A 20,869-nucleotide genomic window follows, 5' to 3' on the forward strand; every position below is an offset into this window, starting at 1 on the left:
GTATGGGACATCAAGGTAGAGGTATGATGTATTTCATTATATTCATGTGTGCATCCCTTGGGCTCGGGGGTGGTTGGGTGGTTGAGTTAATGCCAGATTTATGCATGTTTATGCATAACAATTATCTAGAGAGATCTTAGGGTTTTAATAGGGAAGGAGTCACTTGTATACAGCTCAAGGAATGGATTCGAAATTGGAATGCCTGCTTTTGTGCATTTCCATGCAATGAGGGGGACAAAGTAAAGCAAGTGACGTGCAAATTTGGAGGCAAAGCTAGACAATGGTGGCTGTAAAGTAATGCATGTGTACAAGTGGGATTAGGTGAATCTAGCCTATGAAGTAGTGCAAAACTTTGTGGCTACTCAAGAGAAATGGAGCTCTAGGGAAAATGCATGCTATTATTACATGTGGATTCATTGCCTAAGTATGCGGAGGAATATTGGTACCTTTCCTTCTTTGTGCCTAAAATTGAGGAGAAGGAGATCCTAGGTGGATTTGTGCAAAAATTAGGCAAGGAGTTCATGCAAGTGGTCCAATGCATCATGGATATTGACAATGACATTGCTCTTAATGAGATCATGTTGTTATAAGTGGAGCTCTTCTACAAGCCTACCCCGTCTACACGGGCTTTCTACTAGGAGTTCACTTAAATCCACATCTCTTATTGGAAGCCATTGCTATGAGGACACTTCATGTGATGAAGGCGATGCTAATGAATTATGTCAAGTGGCTTCAATACATGTATGGATGGTTGAAAATGAACTAGTGGACAACCATGAAGATGCAAGTATTGATGGGGAAGATGAAGAGCAAATGCATGGATCTCTTCTTGAGGAGAGTTGTATAGATAAAGATGAATGCAATGCGACTTTTCTTGATCAAGGAGATAACTCTTATGAAGATCTTCATGGTGTTGTATTGCATGAGGAATTTGTGGTTGCCAACCATGAAGATGTGGCACATGATGTGGATTCAAAAAATTATGTTGTGGATGAAAGTAATAATGTGATTGATTATGTTATGATCCATATGATGACATCTATGAGGAAAATGCTTTGGGTAATGATGATGGTGATGCTTTGGGTTATGGAAGTGATTCATGGGTGGACCTTGATGGGCGGATCATTGGTTGGTGATGATGACACTTCCAACCATGATGTTTCATACCCATTTAATCCCAGTATACATGGAAAGGTGCTTGATGTGGATTCATTTCCATATGATCCAGGTGGACAGCATGCATTGCCACTTGAAGCAGCAGATGGATTTCCATATGACACGGGTGGATACTATGCATTGCCACTTGAAGCGGATGGGTTTCCTTTTGAATCGGTCATTTCTAGAAGTCAACCTTATTGATGGGCACTTCGTGTGGGACACCTATTACCTTCTGCTTGAGTCTTCATGAAATTGAGTACAGCTGTATGGTGTCTTTGGATAGCTATATGCATGGGAAAGGGATGATGGCATGAAAGGTGTCATTGCTGCAAATTTACAGTATGGACAGCCAGGGCCATTGGTTTACTTCACCACTCATCAATCAACGCTCAGGAAGACTCTGTGGGCTTATGGATATCATAGAGGGAAGTCTATACATACATCAAATAAGTGGACAGCTCTACGTAGAGCTCTCTTGTGTGAGACACTTTTGGAGTTGCAACAAATGTACTTCCGCATTCATGAGAGAAGCCAAGAAGATTCCCAACATCCCATACATCGTTTCGAGGAAGAAACCTTTGGGTGGGGATGGTTTGTAATGAATGGGGATTGGAATTAGACTTAAAGGGAGCCCATGGGCATGGATATGGCCAGGCAAATATGGAGGCCCAACATTAATGAGTGTGAAAAGGTGGACAAGTATATAAGTGAATATTGTAACTAGGGGCAAAACTCCCTTTTTGACTAATGAAATCATACTTCTTGGATCTCTATGCCTTTATGGCTATGGTGGTACTCCCTTCAGTGCATGTGGTACTCCATCATGAGTGCATGTGGTACTCCATTATGAGTGCAATCTTTCTCTCTTTCTCTCACCATCGTTACACCTACTCTGATGGGACTAACATGGATTTATCTCATTTTCAAACAAGTAAATTAAGAGTGAATAATCTACTTTTAAAGGACCCCCTCTTTGTGGAATATACTGAAGAAGCCATTAATAAATTAAAAAGGAGAAAGGGAGTTTAGGGCTCATGAAAGCAACTTGCTAATGAGATGCAAGGGATTATTAGAGCTATGGGTAAATTGAGGGCTAAGGAAAAGAGAGGTGAGTGAAGAAAGTAGTCTGCTCTGTTAGAAGGTATGTTGATGAAGAGGCAAACTATAGGATTGGATACTAATGACACTAAAGTGTATTTTAAATATCATACCAATATTAAAGCTGAGGAGGATAGATGCTATACAGAACATGAATATTGGGTTACAAGGAATCTATTCAGCATAAAAAAAAAATAGGCTTTTTGAACTCTCAAATAATAAGTGTGATAGAGAGATTGTGGGGAATATTTTGGATGAGGATGGTAATCTTGTGAATGATACAAAGTCACTAGCTTTGAAATGGAAGAAGTTTTTGGGCTCAACCTTGAGTCTGAAAGAGGACTACTCCTCGAGGAGATTTCAAGCTCTGAAGATAGATTGCTAGGTCTTCTTAGTCAGAAGGTGGACCTTGAGAAAGCTAAGTGGCTAGAAAGAGATCTTGAGGTTGATGAATGTTGGTGTGCTTTGCTAAACTTAGGTAGAGAGAAAGCTCCAGGTTGGGATGGTCTTTCAACTGAGTTATTCATAGCCTTATGGCCTTCATGGAAAGATGTGGTGGGGGATATCTGCAAGAAAGCTTTTAAATTGGGTCTATGGGATAAGGTCTTTAAAGAAGGGCTTGTGAAGCTCATCCCTAAACAAACTGCTAGTAGTAGGTTTGGGCATTGGAGGCCTACCACTTTATTAACAATGATGTATAAAATTCTAGCTAAGTTGATTACGCTTAGAGTCAACCTTTTGGTGCAAGAGGTTATCTCAAAAATAACACAGCTTTATCAAAGGAAGGTCTATTTATGATAAATTTTTTGTTGCATTACTGGGTAGAGATGTGGCCATTAAAACTCAGCAGAAATGAATTATGATGCAATTGAAGTTAGAGAAATCTTATGATAGGATACAATGGTCATTCATTACTAGGGTGATGGAAAAACTAGGATTTGTAATTAAATGGCTACATGCATTTATACTCTTTCCTTGGGTGGATATTCTAAAGTGCTTCTCAATGGAAGAGTTGTAGTGGGATTTGAGATCAACAGGTCAGTTATACAAGGTTGCCCACTAGCCCTCCTGCTTTTTGCTATTGCCTCTCACCCTTTAATTTTGTCATTAGAACTAGCATGCAGTGAAGGGAAGAGTACATGCTTAAAACTCAAGCACAGTGAACAACTTGTAATTCAGTGCTTTGTCCCAAATTTAGGGATAGATATTGTTTTGACTAGACTTAACCCTTTGTATGAAAGCATCACAAATGTGTCGAAGCATGAGCCGTGCATGCTCCTTGGTTTGCAAAGAGATAGTGCCAATAGTGTTGATCATAACTTTTTAATTGTGAATTCATTTGATCACTATTTATTATGGCAATAAACAATGCTAACCAGTAACATCAATACTATAATAGGTATTGATAAGTTTCATACAAAGCAGTGAATAATTTCGTAATCACTCATGTTGGATGTTTGAAGTCGAGCTAAGCTAAATGACAAGCCCACAAGAATAGTGGCATGCAACATTAAAGGCTAAGCTTGGCTAAATTCATCAAGCCTAGAATTCAAGGTGGTAAGGAAATACATAGAAGGAGGGCATAGAAAGTATGAGTGTGTAGAGTGATAGATTTATGATCCAAATATAAAAAATGTTTTTTTTTGTTTAGGCAAATCATATGTGGTGTCCTCAGTTTACCAATCAAGCTATTAGTACATTAAAGCTCATCATAGTATGAAAAATTTACGTGATATAAGCAAATAGTCCTTATTTCGCTAGTTAGATCCTTTGATCAACCCTAGATTTACAAAAATCATTGACATTGATATACTAGAGCCTTACCCCTCAATCTCTTTATAATTGCATGATGATGGTGCGGGAAACCCTCACAACCAAACTGTAGTGGATAAGATTGTCACGATTTGCATATCCACACAAACACCTTTCTACGTGACAAGATCCATGAGTGTGGTTTGATATTGCAACGTGTTGTCTAGATAGAAATCAATTATGAGGAGTCCAAAAAGGCATTAGATTAGCTTAAGAGCTAGAGGTTCACCCATAGCTCCTCATCAATACTAGAAAAACACCCACATTTAGTGTGTTCCCAACTTGTAAAGGCTTTTAATAAAAAACAATAATAAAAGTTGAAGGTTTTTAAATTTTTGAAAATTGGTTACGGTTACAAAGAAAATTCATAAAATTTGAACTAGGGAGGAAACTCCACTACTCGAAGTCTTCATGCTTATCCCCAAGACATATTCACATTGACATCATTGTTAATTGTTGTAAAAGGATACTTTGCCCACAAGCTATAACGACCCCCCACAACTCACAATCCTCACCTAACATCCCAATCATGGTGACTATAACCCCAAAACACTTATCATTAACATCTTCATTTTTGTCAAAATAGATAAATAAACATGCATACACCACCAGAAAAACTCCATGCACATGTGAACTCTAACCTAAAGAAATAAACGTACATAGACCACCAAAAAAACTCCATACACATGTGAACTCTAACCTAAAACAATTATCCTTGGACAATGACTCTAAGGCACAAAACACCAACCCCACAACAATACTTGACACGCATCCACAATTTGCAATCCAATTGTAGCTTTGGTAGTTGTCATCACACTGCACACATATATGTCACGCACACACAGACTATCATCAATTTTCTTTGTCATTTCTTGTGCATAGAGATTTGTTTTTATTGTAATTCCATATGCAACAGCATTGGCTTAGTATGAAGGTAATCTCCCTTTGGTAATTCTCAAGCATCGGTCTCCAAAATGTTTCTAAGATCTTTATAGTGTTGATTCATAATAACCAATTTAAACAGCCTTCTCTTCAATAGCCATAATTCATGCACATAGACCCATGGGCCCTCAATAACTCAATCTCCTCTATACATGGTTACAACAATATCCTCATATATATCACCAGCATCACACACATTGCCTCACCTTTCAATTGTACAAAGGTGCACCAACCCTCCGTGTTCATGACTACTTCTCTATACATAGGTAAGCACCAAACCTTTTGTGCAACTATATGAGTGGCTTCCTCTTACTGCAAACATGGGTGTACACATGTCCATCTCTCCTTCCTTGCATGACCTCCTCTCCTAGATTTTTAGTGGCGGTAGCCCATCTAGATTTTTAGTGGCGGTAGCCCATCTAGTCATTAAATGCTTCACTAAAGCGCCCTTCTCAAAAAATGGTCGATGCCTTCCCCGACTTACTATTTATGTGCTTTCAAAGAACATGACTAGCTACATCACAATAGTGCCATAAGATGATATTTTCCCTTCGCAAAGGCTTGTTCACATGCATTGATATCCTTTGACCACTCTGAACACAAAAATAACCAAAATCATCAATACTGTAATAGGTATTGAAGCATTGTGATGTTGATACAAAGCGGTGAATAATCTAAGCACGATCGAGTCCATCGTGTGACTAGAATTGATAGGGCATGAGAAAATACATGAAGAGATGGCATAGAAAGTATGAGTGTCTAGATGAATGTAAAATCTTGTTTCTAGAGTGGTGTCCTTTTGTGTAGGTCTAACCACTTTGCAAGTGCATGCATACATATATGCTTCATTAAAGGGTTATAACTCTGCATACATATGTGCTTTAACCTTTCTTTCATGTGATGCATGCGAATGGTGGGGCGTCGCTAAATTGAAGCTCGGAATAGTATGACGAAATATGAGCAAATGGTTTGTTGTTCAGGAGGTGCTCATTTCATTAATTAAAGCCTTTGATCGACCCTAGATTTACAGAGATCGTCGACTACTAGAGCCTTGCCCCTTAGTCTCCTATTATGACGGTGGGAGCGTTCCTCACCAACAAAACTATATGCATCAAGCTGGTGAGATTGTCATGATTTGCATATCCACACGAGCACCTCCCTGCTACATGACAACGCTAATAGAATGATGGCAATGCCCATGAGCATGGTTCGATATCGCAAAATGTTGTCTAGATAGCAATCAAAAGGCATTAGATCAACTTGATGCACCTATAGCTCCTCATCAATGCTAGGATAACGCCCGCATTTAGTTTCTTCCCAACTCGTGAAGCAAGAAAAGCTTTTAAAGGTAAGGTTGAAGGTTTTAAAATTTTGAAGATTGAAACTCCACTGCTCGGATACGTGCGTAACGGACTCCACTGCTCGGATACGTGCGTAACGGACACCGCTTATAGCCTCCAGGGGGCGATGTGGCTCGAGGCCCAAGCTGCCGGACGAGCCTACATATAAGAGGGTAGAGTAGGTAGACGTAACATGGCACATACGACGACGGCTGCTCTCACCTCCCATCATCTCTCGCATGTCTGATTGCGTTACTCGAGTGGGCCTGACGGTTTCTGGGTCTGATTGGAGTCTGAACGTGGGTGTGACGGTGAACTTTGAATTAGCGCTGGTGTGGTGTGGACGTGGAGACGCTAAACATGTGCATTGTCCGTCGCTGCAAAAAGGATCACCTTCAATAGCATCCATGTTACCCCCAAATCGACGTCGGTCGCACAGCTGCGGCACCAACCAACCACGACTCGTTGCAGAGCCTTGCCTTCCTTCAAGCTGCTGCTCACGATCTGAGCTCTCGCGGCTTCGAATTCCCCCCCACATGCTCATATATAATTCAGGAGTCCGCCCCCAATTACTTGCTCCTCATCCGCGCCAGCGAAGCCGAGCCAAGCTAAGCTCCGCGCTGCGTCAATACATTGCTGCAATTATGTGGGCTCTCGTCCCCCGCAGCATGAATATTGCCCCGCTGCTTCTCCTGCTCCTCATGGGTGCTCCGGCCCTGGCCTCCTATTACGGCGGAGGCGGCAGCTCCGAGCAGAGCGGCTGGACCAACGCCCATGCCACTTTCTACGCCTCCGGCACCATGGGTACGTTTAAATTATGAGCTGTTATTGCCGCATGCTATAGCTGATCAACCCTTGAACTGAAATTGAGATCATCGATTGATGCTATGTGTCCTGCAGGCGGCGCTTGTGGCTACGGGGACCTCTACTCCTGATCGGGCTACGGCACCAACACCGCGGCCCTCAGCACGGCGCTTTTCAACGCCGGCCTTAGCTGCGGCGCCTGCTTCGAGATCAAGTGCGATGCGGCCGCCGATCCCGGGTGGTGCCTCAGCGACGCCTCCTTACTGGTCACCGCCACCAACCTCTGCCCGCCCAACGACGCGCTGCCCAACAACGCGGGCGGCTGCATGGTGCAACCCCCCGCTGCAGCACTTCGACCGGCCTTCGAGAAGATCGGCGTCTACAAAGGCGGAATCGTGCCCGTGCTCTACCGGAGGGTTCCGTGCGTTAAAACGGGCGGCATCGACTTCACCATGAACGGCCACTCTTACTTCAACTTGGTGCTCATCACCAACGTAGGCGGAGTTGGGGACGTCCGCGCCGTCTCCATCAAGGACTCCAAGACCGGCTGGCAGCCCTTGAGCATGAATTGGAGACAGAACTGGCAGAGCAACCCCTTGCTGGACGGCACTAACGATTTCAATAGGTAAGCCATAGCGTGTAAACACGTACTCATACAAGAACTTGACAGTGGTTCTGGCATCATTTTTGACTGTAGCCTTTGCCTCTACCCATTTGATCAAATAGTCAGTTGACTATAATATATTCGGCATGCGTGTGACGAGCTGGAGGTTTAATGGGACCGACAAAATCAATACCCCATTTGGCAAACGCACGTGTGCTTAACATAGGCCGCAATGGCATATTGTCCTTTGTGATGGGAGGTTTGGTCCTTTGACAATCATCACAACGTTTCACATATTCTTCGGCATCCATTTTTCAAGTAGTCAGCTTCACATACACATATGCGCAAGTTACCATCCTTGCCCCTCTTGTAGAGTTGGCCCTCTATCAACATATAGTTGGCCGCTTCAACTTCAAATAGATGCTTTCGATATTTAGGAAATGTTCGATCAGTATGACCATGCTGAAGATAGTCCACAATATACTTGCTCCAACTTGGTGTAGTTGAAATTTGAAATAATGTGACATTATGAATTGGTTTTTGAATTTGACATGAAGCACAGTTATGAACAGATTTTTCAGCATCCGCATGCATGGTAGGCCACCATTGCCCATCCTGAGTTATACGACGCACACAAGTAGTAGCTGATGCATGGATTCCACCAATACCCTCATGTGCCCATTCCAAGATCTCCTCATATTGGTCAGGGTTAGGTATAAGCCGCAACACTCCATCATTACCCTGACGATATAATCTCCCTGAGATTAACTTGAATGGTCTCGCCATAGGTCCACATTAGGACCCGCTAGTTGTATCTGCCCACTTGTCAAAATTTCTAAGATGGGTTCAGACCATTTAGGAGCTGTCTCTACAAGGAAAAGTGTTGAATCTAACATATCATCATCCACATCCATAGGAGATTCTCCAGAGGTGATTCGAGACAAATGATCTGCCGCCCTAAGATGATTTGTTCCTTTTCAGACTGCCACTTCAAAATCAAACTCAAGAAGGATGACAAACCACCTCACAATCCTTCCAGTTGTACAAGGCTTATTCACCAAATATAGCAGTGCTTGATGGTCCACAAAAAATAAAATTTGTTTGCCAAAAGGTAATGGCGAAACTTTTTCACTGCATATATCATGGACAAATCTTCTCTTTCTGTTGTGGTATAATTCTTCTCAGCATTGTTCAACTGTGAACTAGCATATGAGATTGGGAAATCCTTATTATGTTCTCTCGATTGAGCCAAAATACATCCAATTGCAAAGTTTGAAGCATCAATATGGACATGAAAGATTTGGTTCCAATCTCGTGCCCGTAAGATGGGTGCAGACACTAATGCTTGCTTCAACTTTTCAAAGGATTCCTCACACTCGTCAGTCCAATTAAACTTAACAAGAAGACATATAATGGTCTGGCTAGGACAGCGTACATGTAGATGAATCGACGATAATAGCCACAATGTCCCATGAATATTTGTACCCCTTTAGGGTTGATAGGCTGAGGTAATGAGACAATGACATCAATTTTATCCATATCAGTTGAAATACCATTGCGAGAAACAATATGGCCCAAAATCTTCCCTTGTCTTACCATGAATTTGCACTTGTCAGGATTCAAGCATATACGATAAACTTGACACTTTTGAAACACAAGTGTGAAGTGTTCTATATGATCATCACGCTCTTGTGAGTGAACACATAAATCATCCATGAAGATCTCGAGAAATAGCCTAAGGTACTCCTTGAATACATGACTCATTAACCGCGCTGAAAGGTTGCAGGTGCATTTGTTAGACCAAATGGCATAACACGATAGGCAAAAATGCCATCTTTAGTAGCAAAGGTTGTCTTGTGTTGATCCTTCGGATCAATTGACACTTGATTGTAACTGGAGAATCTATCCAAGAAACTGTATGCCTTTTTCCCTGCAACACGTTCCAAAATATGATCCATGATTGGAAGTGGGTAATGATCACGTACAGTAGCTGCATTTACCTTCTTGAGGTTTACACATACTCGAAGTTTTCCATTTTTCTTGGGCACCATTACAATAGGGGAGACCCATTCAGTGTGTTCAATCTCATAGATAAATTTTACCTCTAAGAGCTTGTCTATTTCTTCTTTTATCTTTCGTGCAAAATTCTCATTGTAAGTATAAGGACGTTGCTTGGAAGGCTTTGCATCCTGTCTCAATGGAATTGTATGCTGACATATGCTTGGATCAACTCCTTTGAGGTCTTTATAACTCCAAGCAAAAACATCGTGATACTCCTTTATTGTTTGAATTAATAACTTCTTCTCATCTAAGGACAGGTCTATGGCAATCCACACATAGCGAGGCTCTTCTCCTGGCTCAGCGATATCATAAATATCACACACATTATCATCATGTGCATATGTGTGAGTGGCATCATGTGTACGTATAGCACTATGATCATGTGCATGTGTGTGCAATACATCAATATCATCATGTGTGTGTGTGTGTATAATACATCATCATCCTCATCATAATACAATGAATGAGATCGTCTAAGTTAATGAGAATCAATGAGATGATGGCTAGTTGATGTCATGGGTAAGTCGTAGAAGCTATCGAGGCCCATGCAAACACGACTGAGATAGCAAAAAAAGTGTAAGAAAATTGGAAACAATTCCTCCAAGGATTTGATATTGTTGTGACAAGACTCCATGAATGCTCCCCATGAATGACCATCATGATCATCATCACCCATATTTGGGGGGTCAACCATAAATATGTAAGCGTAGCACATGGGATAAATAGAAGGGATTTTTAAAATCCTTTTTTAACACATTTTTACATACAAAAGGGTACCATTTAAAGGAGGTATTCACAGGTTGAATAGAAAAAGGGTATTTTTTATTCATGAAAAATTCACAGATACGATATTTTTAAAATAGGCCTTGAACGCACGTGATATAGAGGGTTTACTTATAGTGAACCCTCCGAGCACCCATATTATTTCATCCATAGCCACATCCTGAACATCATCATCATCCTCAACGGAATGATATGGATCAACCCATACTTGCAAGCATACCGCTACTCCCAGAAGCGTTGGTATGTGCAAAGGGTCCCAAATCAACCAATGAAATCCAAGTAGGCACCATAGCGCCTCATCTGACTCCATAAGAAGGGATGTAAAGATGTATGCATGTGCATAGCCTTGCGCTCATCAAAATAACATGATAATGTTGCCTGCTCATCCAAGCTAAACATATTGTAATCATTATATGCATATAGGCCACTTGTATGGCGTACGTACACAATGCTACACCTCGGTGGTATACGAAGATCCAAAATTCTGAACGTATAGGCATGTGTAAACAAACACCAATTTGGCGTAAGGTGTATACATGAAGTCACCAAATCTCCCAAATGTGTGACACAAGCCCACAATGTGCTAGTGCGCATGACCAAGTCTATAAAATCGTAAATAGTGTGAGAAAATGCTAGCAATACCAAAATGTGTATGTATCAAGGCTATCAATTCACAAAATTTACATCGCATATGAACAAGTCTAAATAATGCATCAACACATGCGGCATACCTTGCACGCATGAAAAATATCCAAGGAAGCTCAAAACGTGTGAATAACCCACAATGCACGAGGGCATGTGAACAAGTGCTAATAATGTGCTAATGCGTGTAACACATCTTGCAAGACATCACTACCTGTAAACAAGATGTGTGGTTAATATAGATCACCCCAAACATGAGTCTATGTGTGAATTGTCCAGACTAAGCATTGGGGCCTGCAGCCTCTCTCCTTCTCTTCCTTTTTTTGAAAGGGAATGTGAAGGACGTTGAGGGCTCCTTGTCTGCTGAACCTCGCCCTTTACTTTTTTCTTCCTTTTTTTGTGCCATTTTTTTCTTGCTTGCACTACGTTTTCTTGCAGCCCTGGTGCTGCTACTCAATGAAAAGCCAGAAGCCCTGGCACGAAGCATTTGCTGAGCCTTAAAGGGTGATGAAGCCGCTTCGTCTCATTTTTAAAGGCTTTTGGCACTGTAAACGACATGATGCATTGTAATCGTTTTGTGTGAATGTTGGAAGTGCAGAACAATGACGCATGATGGACTATAATCGCTTGTATGAATGATGAGTTACACAAAAGAAACAATGCCGCTGCGCTATAGTTTGAGTATATTGGTGGTCATTAAAAAACAAATCTCCTTACATGATGTAGTAGATCTGCCTTTGATGTTGCAATTGTGTGTGATGCGGTGGTGGTCATTTAAAAAAAAAAAAAATCTCCTTGCGTGCTGCCTTTGAAGTCGCAATTGTGTGTTATGCGGATACCTTTGTTGCAACTGACTGTGATGTATTAACTACTTAGCCTTTTCTATGTTTTAGGTTCCGACTACTGCTGGAAAGTGGGTTGAACTTAGGAAACGAGTGTTGGAAAGTGAGTTGAACTTCGGAAACGAGTGTTGCAATGTGCGATGAACTAAAGAACCGAGCGCTATAATGGTGAGCTTTGACCCAACACCAAGGTAATAGAGCAACATCACAAACGTACTGAGCCTTGAACCAATCACCAAGGCAATGAAGCTGTTTGGTGCGCTCAGCTTAGTACGTTTGTAGACTCAAACTTCCCTTCATAGCCAATCACTCAGTCGCTATTGTGATGACGTTGACCAGTCACCCGGTAAATTGCCTACAATGATGCTAGCTATAGATTCCCTCTAGTGCAGTTTCTCTTGCGCTGAGCCTCAAAGACATGCAATGAAGTTGTTGTCTCATGGAAAATGAGTAGTTGTGAAACTGTACTGATATTATGTGTAGGTCTTAAAGATGATAGCCAGTAAGAAATCACAAATGGATTAAAGGAGAATCTCAGCTATTTGCTCCAATCTCAACATAGATTTTTCAGGTGATAGGCATACGATGTTGAGATGTCAAGTTCAATATGAGCTGACACACATGACGATGAGGCATCTGCATGACCGTTCGACATTTACATTTTTGAAAGTTTTGGTAGTTGGCACTAATATATCTTCGTCATAAATTCTATAGTTGGATTACATCGAATAATCCCATCTATTCGTTCCACTTAGTGTGTACACATTATGGACCGCTTATATATACTCTCTTATGTGTGTCAGTCACGTTATCTTCTTTGTAGACCTCTTTTGTTGTGTGAAGAAGGAAAATTTTCAACCTCACTTATGTATTCTCTTTTAGGGTTAGTGTGAGTGTGTGTGCTTGTAAGAGCTCAAGCTCTCTTCTCCCTTGTATTTTTTCATGGTGTCAGAGCTTGGTTCATGCTAAGGGTTGAGCGGCAAGCAAGAGAAGCACAGGAAGTGGTACGAGGGTAAGAGCTTCATCTACTCTTCTCCCTTTGTGTTGGTTACTACACCTTTGTCGCGAGCTCTTCAGGATGCACCAATAAACAAGCTCCAATTGAGGAGCTTTCTTCATGGGAGAAGAGCTACAATGCAACTATATTGTCCAATAAATTACATTTGTGGCTTGAAAAACTTTTTCGAGCACATATTGACCTTCATTCTTCAGTTCGCAGGCGTTCATGGACATTGCGAGTAAGTTTTGATTCTTTGCAGAACTCTGTTTTTGAAACTATAGGCAGGGCGATTAGTTGTGTAGACATTGTGTGTATTGCAAAGAGGTCTTAAAGTTGCCATTGGGTATATATATACAAATTGAGGTCATTATTTGTAACAGTTTGGGTGTAGTATAGTATCACTACAAAAAGAACACATTATTTTTGGTAAAATTGTGTTATAGACAAGATGTCGAATGATGGAATAAATTAGATTGCTGTAGAGAAGATTGAGAATAACAGCTTCCATGCTTGGAGGTTTAGATTGACAAATTTCTTAATGGGAAATGGTTACTTAGACTACATTAAAGGTGAACATGAGGAGGCACCAGAGCTACCAGAGATTAATCCTCTATACCCCTCCAGGAATTGGACGTCCCCCCTTGCCATCACCAAATTTGAATTGACTCCTAACTTTGGTGGCAAATTGGACACACTGTCAGTACAAAATGTGCAATGGGGTGCTGGCAGCATAGCCCATGGGTACAAAACCTGACTCAGGGTGCCCCAGATGTAAAAGAAATTAAGGATTGAAATTAAGGAGTAAGGAAAGTTATGTATTGGTTTTTTATTAGTATGCAAGACACCATAATTGAGCATATTCAGGATGCCACGTCACGTAAGGAGGCATGGGATACCTTGGTGAAGCTATATGAAACCAACACCAAGGCATGAAAGATTCAATTGAAGAATGAGATTCATATTGGTAAGAAGAAAAATATGTATGTGAAGATTATGTCTTGAAGAGCAAGGGCACTGTCGAATTCTTTGCATCAATTGGTGTTTCTGTTGATGAAGATAAGGTGACAGTTTGTTAAGACGTCGGAAATTCCAGACACGGAATCACCTGCCTCTATATCTGTCCCTCCAACAGCCTTGCAAATACTAACACCAACGGGGGCACCACTAGCCACCGGCTGGAACACTTCTTTCACGGTTCACCACACCACCCACACCAGAAAGACAGCACAAAATAGGGGCACCATAGACAAGTAATCACCCAACAACACTTACAGTCTTATTTCCACGTGTAAACATACACAGCACCATCCACACCATAAAACTTTTAGGAAAATCTTGTCCCATCTTCACCATACTTCAAACAAACTCAACAACTACACCAAAAACAAACACTCTGGCTTGGATTTACTACCAAGGGAATTCAACCACGGCCTCATTGCCTCTGGAATTACAACCTTGCGTCTGACAACCAAGCCTCTTCAACCATAAACACATCAACATTGCCATATTACATCCTCAATCGGCACATGATCCACAGCATCTACAACTGACCCACACGTCTCCGCACTGCACTCTCTCTCCTGACGGCAATCCTCTTCTCTGGTGGCGATCCTACCACCACCACATGCTTCCTTGCTAAGCCTTACCCAGGGCACTCTCTCCCTTTTCCTGCCCACAGCCCTCATTTTGCATCCCAAAGGCGACCACCTTCACATGGTACCAGTCCCGGCCAGCTCTGCACAGCCAACCGTCGCCCACCAGCACACCAGCTTAAGCAAAAACAGAGACCAAATCCCCTTCTATCATCAACTCTCTCTCTTCGGAGGCGGCCACCACCAACACCCATCTCCATCTACTCTGCAGCCGCCAGCTTCTCCCGTGGCAAAAAACAACGACTCACCTCTTCTCTCTGTGGCGAGCTTGCCACCATCGGCGACCTAACATAACACCTCCTCCTTTGCACTGACAGCCGCCGTCTCTCCTTACGTCCAGCTCTCCGTAGCTAACAGAGAAGTACATCACTGCTCCAAGGCGGCAACTCCCTGCAGGTGGTCCACCAACTGACCCCTTCTTCTCTTTTGTGGCGATCCTGCCACCATCACTGGCCAGGCCCACTCCCAAAAAACTCTCCCACCTTCACCTTCGCGCCCCACCGCCAGCTCCAAAGGCGGCCTCCTTTGTTGACGTACCCAGCCACACCTTTTTCCAGCCGCCTACAAAACAATCAAGGTGTTCTGGAAGAACACGCCAGTCTGCCCAATTTAGTATCCTTGCTTTTTAAAAATTTTTCTTGCATCACCTTCCTCCTTACTATTCACACGTCCATCATCACTTTCCTTTATTGTTTCCCCTTCCAGAACCATCTCATGTACCATTCAATTGGCATCCCAACAATTAAACGCCCACATGCTTCCATGCACGCCTTCAAATACAACCTGGTGCCCACTCTATTTTAGGGACGCGTACACATACAAGTAACCAAATGGCTGATACCACCTCCAGCAGGCCACACTCCGGACAAACCTGTACAAGACTACTACCAAACCATCCACCCTACACATCTGCCAGGGCATTCAGGGCAAAGTCTTTTTACATGCCATGCATTTCATATGTACACAAGCCCAAAACCATACTAAAAGAAACTCCTAAAATACTTTGCCAACCCCCCCCCCCCCCGGTCTGCTAGAGCATTTATGCTCAGCAGCAAAAAGATAAAGTCCAATAGCTATCCACCAGGATCAAAAGGAAATAGCTGTAACTCACCATCCCATTTCCCAACATCTGTGAAAAACAATGGTTGCATCAGTACATACCAAACGTCAACCATATGTGTCACAAAATCATTTTCATCCATCATTTGATAAGCATTCACAGACTCTGGCCACACAGCATCATCCTCAAGCCTTCGCTCTTCAAATAAACCATAAGAGAACACTTCAGCCACAACAAACCTCCTTGTCTTCAAAACCTGTGGCATTGCAACATTTAGCATCCAATTCATCAATACCAGTGAAGGCCAAGTTCCAACATTTTGACCTTTATATAGACAAAAATCTTGATCCTTTCCAACAGCAGTGTCCACCAGCTCTTGTAAAATAGGCATCTCTTCACAACCATACGACTCAGCTGGTTCCGAATCCTTATCATCCATGGACTTTGTCTTTAGCATTTCAACAACACGTAAAGAAGCCTTAGTTACACTCTCAACCATATTTGCATCCATGTCTATTTCTGGCTCCTGTTCATCAAGGCTAGCAACTTCCCACCTATCATCCTCAAGCACAATACTCACATCACAACGCTCTTCATCCGCCCAATCTGCATGCATACCTTCTTGAGTGTTGCCAACCCCCCTAGTATCATCGTCCAAAGACTCCCCAACACATAATGCATCAAATGGAAAAACATCCACATCATTCATCTCGCAGGTAGTACCAGACCACCATCAAGCTGTCCAAGAAAATCCATAATAATAGGATCTTCCTCCATGCTCTCCACATCCGCATTGCAAACCATCTTCACTTCATCACAAGTCTCTACCCCATCCTCCTCCCTTGTAGAATCTGGCAAAGAATCATCCTCAAAGCATTCTGTATCCAACTCCTTTTCCTTCTTATCATCAGCCAATCCCAAGGCATCATCCTCTTTGCTTCCATGTGCATGCATGTCATCCAGATCCGAATGTAAATGATCTTCAATAGAGCCTTCCAAATCACTGTCATGTACAGCCATGACGTCCCATTCCAAAGAAGAATCCACTGGTAACTCCTCATCTGCAAAAGTCTCAAACCTTAACCCAGATTCCTCATCTTGCTTTTCATCCACCTTCACATGCTTTAAAGACTTTGAAAAAAAATCAAAAGGCACATAGAACATCCCCCTTTGTACCTGTATAGGCCTTTGAGGCTCCTATCTAATCAAACTTTGCATAGAACTCTTATCCACCTCAACCAAATTTACATGCATATCCCTTGCAGACACAACACCTTCATACGGATAAATACCCATCTCCATCTGCTTCAAAATCTTGCCTTCCTTTTTCCTAGAAACCCTAACTGCATCATCATTGACTTGGGATTCTTCAACTCAGCCCTGACCTTCAAATGAGGTAGCAAACCATCAATAAACAAGCTCTTTTTCAGAAACATAGGAGGAACTTCCTGCTTTAATTTCATACACCACTTACCCCATAGACATGTAAATACCTTCACAAAATCATCCAGTGATTGCCCATGGACCTGCTTCAAGATGCTCAACTCCTACCAAAGCACACTAGGCTCCTCCGCTTCTTTCAACCTGTCTCTAAGGTCAAAACACCATATAGCTCATATGCCGCATCCTGTGCTTCAAAATCTTTAAGCCAGCTTCAGGCATCTCCCTTCAAGCCTCAAAACCTGCTCTTCATCTGTCACATGATTGCTAATGCATGCCAACTCCATTTGCTCCAAAAAGTCAAACACATCTTCACCCTTCCTGCCATGAAATTCTGGATAAGACCACATCATGAAAACCTGTAACAATCTCTGAGCTCTCCTCAGTGGGGGCACCAGAAAGCTGTCGAAAATTTTGGACACAGAATCACCTGCCTCTATAGTTGTCCCTCCAATAGCCTTGGAAATACTAACACCAACGGGGGCACCACCGGCCACCGGCTAGAACACTTCTCTCACAGTTCACCACACCACACACACCAGAAAGACAGCACAAAACAGGGGAACCATAGACAAGTAATCACCCAACAACACTTACAGTCTTATTCCCACGTGTAAACATACACAGCACCATCCACACCATAAAACTTTTAGGAAAATCCTGTCCCATCTTCACCACACTTCAAACAAACTCAACAACTACACCAAAAACAAACACTCTGGCTTGGATTTACTACCAAGGGAATTCAACCACGGCCTCACTGCCTCTGGAATTACAACCTTGCGTCTGACAACCAAGCCTCTTCATCAACATTGTCATATTACATCCTCAATCGGCACATGATCCACAGCATCTCTAGTCGACCCACACGTCTCCGCACTGCACTCTCTCTCCTGATGGCAATCCTCTTCTCTTTGTGGTGATCCTGCCACCACCACACGCTTCCTTGCTAAACCTTACCCAGGGCACTCTCTCCCTTTGCTTGCCCACAGCCCTCCTTTTGCATCCTAAAGGCGGCCACCTTCACACGGTACCAGCCCCCGCCAGCTCTGCACAGCCAACCGTCGCCCACCAGCGTGCCAGCTCAAGCAAAAACAGAGACCAACTCCCCTTCTATCATCAACTCTCTCTCTTCAGAGGTCGCCATGACCAACACCCATCTCCATCTACTCTGTAGCTGCCAGCTTCTCCCGTGGCCAAAAACAATGACTCACCTCTTCTCTCTGTGGCGAGCTTGCCACCACCGGTGACGTAACGTAACACCTCCTCCTTTGCACTGACAGCTGCCGTCTCTCCTTACGTCTAGCTTTGCGTAGCTAACAGAGAAGTACATCACTGCTCCAAGGCGGCAACTCCCTGCAGCAGCAGGGGGTCCACCAACTGACCCCTTCTTCTCTTTTGTGGCGATCCTGCCACCACCGGCGACGAAAACAAGGCCAGGCCCACTCCCAAAAAACTCTCTCACCTTCACCTTCGCGCCCCACCGCCAGTTCCAAAGGTGGCCTCCTTTGTTGACGTACCCAGCCACACCTTTTTCTAGACATCTGCAATCGAGGTGTTCTGGAAGAACACGCCAGCCTGCCCAATTTAGTATCCTTGCTTTTTTCAAATTTTTCTTGCACCACCTTCCTCCTTACTATTCACACGTTCATCATCACTTTCCTTTATTGTTTCCCCTTCCAGAACCATCTCATGCACCATTCAATTGGCATCCCAATAATTAAACGCCCACATGCTTCCATGCACACCTTCAAATACAACCTGGTGCCCACTCTATTTTAGGGACGTGTACACATACAAGCAACTGAATGGCTGATACCACCTCCAGCAGACCACACTCCGGACAAACCTGTACAAGCCTACTACCAAACCATCCACCCTACACATCTGCCAGGGCATTCACGGCAAAGTCTTTTTACATGCCATGCATTCCATATGTACACAAGCCCAAAACCATACTCAAAAAAACTCCTAACAACGTCTATTCAAACTCGGGAGAACATTCTCAAGCTCACAGATTTGGTATCAATGCTGATCATTGAAGAGTAGAATTTGGGTGAAGGTCAACAGTCTTCTCACAAAACAAAAACAATTTAGAATAACATGTCTTCTACATAAGTTCAGGTAGAGGAAAAGGTAAAGGTCGTGGACATGGCCAAGGTGGTGGTTGAATAGGTAATTAGAATTATATTCAGCAGCAACAATAATACCAGGATTCAGAAAAACACACAGGTGGAAGAGGCTAGTTTAGAGGGAGGGGGAGTCAAAGAGGTCGTGGTAATTGAAAAAGGTAACATAATGATACACGAGGTTGTTTTTATTGTGATTAGCCTGGACATGTGCAGGCAGATTGCTGTAAGAAGCAAAGTGACACGTGAACTAAAAAAGTGCAATCAAACAACTATGCATCATCCAATAGAAATAATGAGGATAATGAGAGGTTATTTGTTATGCAACATGTGGTTAATGCTGTGTTTGGAAATGATGTAGCATGTAAGGATGACGTAAAGTATATTGATTCAGGTGCTTCAAACCACATGACAAGTCATGGTGAGTGGTTCAAGGAAATGAAGAGTCTTGAAAGACCAGGTTTTGTTGAAATAAGGGATGATATTGCTCATTCGATTGCCCATGTTTGAGATGTGTCATTGTCTATGCAAGATGGTAAGGTGAAATACCTTTTTGCAGATGTACTTCATGTTTCGAACATTACAAAGAATATGGTTTCTGTTGGTCAGATGATTAAGCAGGGTTTGCAGGTTTGGTTTGACCCAGATGGCTGTTATGTAGAAGACTTTGAAGATAAGTACAGGTTGGTTGCAGAAGGTAACATAGTGGGAAGAATATTTATATTGAATGTAAATATGTTTGAAGTGAGTGCTGCAATGTTTGCAAATGGTTCAGGAGTTGTTGCGGATATAGACGTTTGGCATAAGAGAATTGGCATGTAAATGTGCAAAGAATGAAGTCTATGCATACTAAAGAAATTGTGATAGAGTTGCCTAAGTTTAAGATTGAAGATATGTAGAAAAAATGTGAAGCATGTCAATTTGGAAAGGAAACAAAGCATGTATTTCCACATGATAGAAATGTGAGCAGGAATGTACTAGATGATGTGCATTCAGATGTATGGGATCCTATGAAGACTATGTCTATGGGTGGCTGCATGTACTATGAAACATTCATTGGTGACCACACAAGGTCAGATGGAGGGAGATAATACTTCTCCAATGAGTTCTTTGAATTCTTGTAAAAGAATGAAATTTAGAGATATTTTACATGTAGATACACTCCGTAGCAAAATGGAGTTGCTGAGTGAAAATACAGGCAAATTACAGAGATAGCACATGCATTGATGGTAGAGAATAATATGCCTCATAGCTATTTACAGCAATTTATATCATTGATGGTAGAGAATAATATGCCTCATAGCTATTTACAGCAATTTATATCATGAACAAGACTCTTACTACAAACATATATGATGTAATGCTTGCCAGAGGATAAGTTTATTGGCAGCTGGAAACCTGATTGTCTCACTTAAATGTTTTTGGATGTATTGCATATGTGCATGTGCTAGATTGCGTATGTGCATGTGCTAGATTTGTTGCATACCATGTTGGATCCAAAG

The 20,869-nt window shown here is 42.3% G+C and overlaps 1 pseudogene across 1 annotated transcript; it reads left to right on the top strand.

The window, feature by feature from the left end:
- The first annotated feature begins 6,860 nt into the window (after positions 1-6,860).
- Positions 6,861-7,783, top strand: LOC147611314 (expansin-A1 pseudogene; annotated as a pseudogene). The gene is made up of 2 exons (XR_015263787.1): positions 6,861-7,154; positions 7,251-7,783. The product of XR_015263787.1 is annotated as an expansin-A1 pseudogene (transcript).
- The last annotated feature ends 13,086 nt before the right edge of the window (positions 7,784-20,869 follow it).

This window comes from Cibotium barometz, chromosome 47, assembly GCF_041138505.1.
Source record: "Cibotium barometz isolate CiBa-2024 chromosome 47, ASM4113850v1, whole genome shotgun sequence".
In the NCBI taxonomy this organism is placed as follows: domain Eukaryota; kingdom Viridiplantae; phylum Streptophyta; class Polypodiopsida; order Cyatheales; family Cibotiaceae; genus Cibotium; species Cibotium barometz.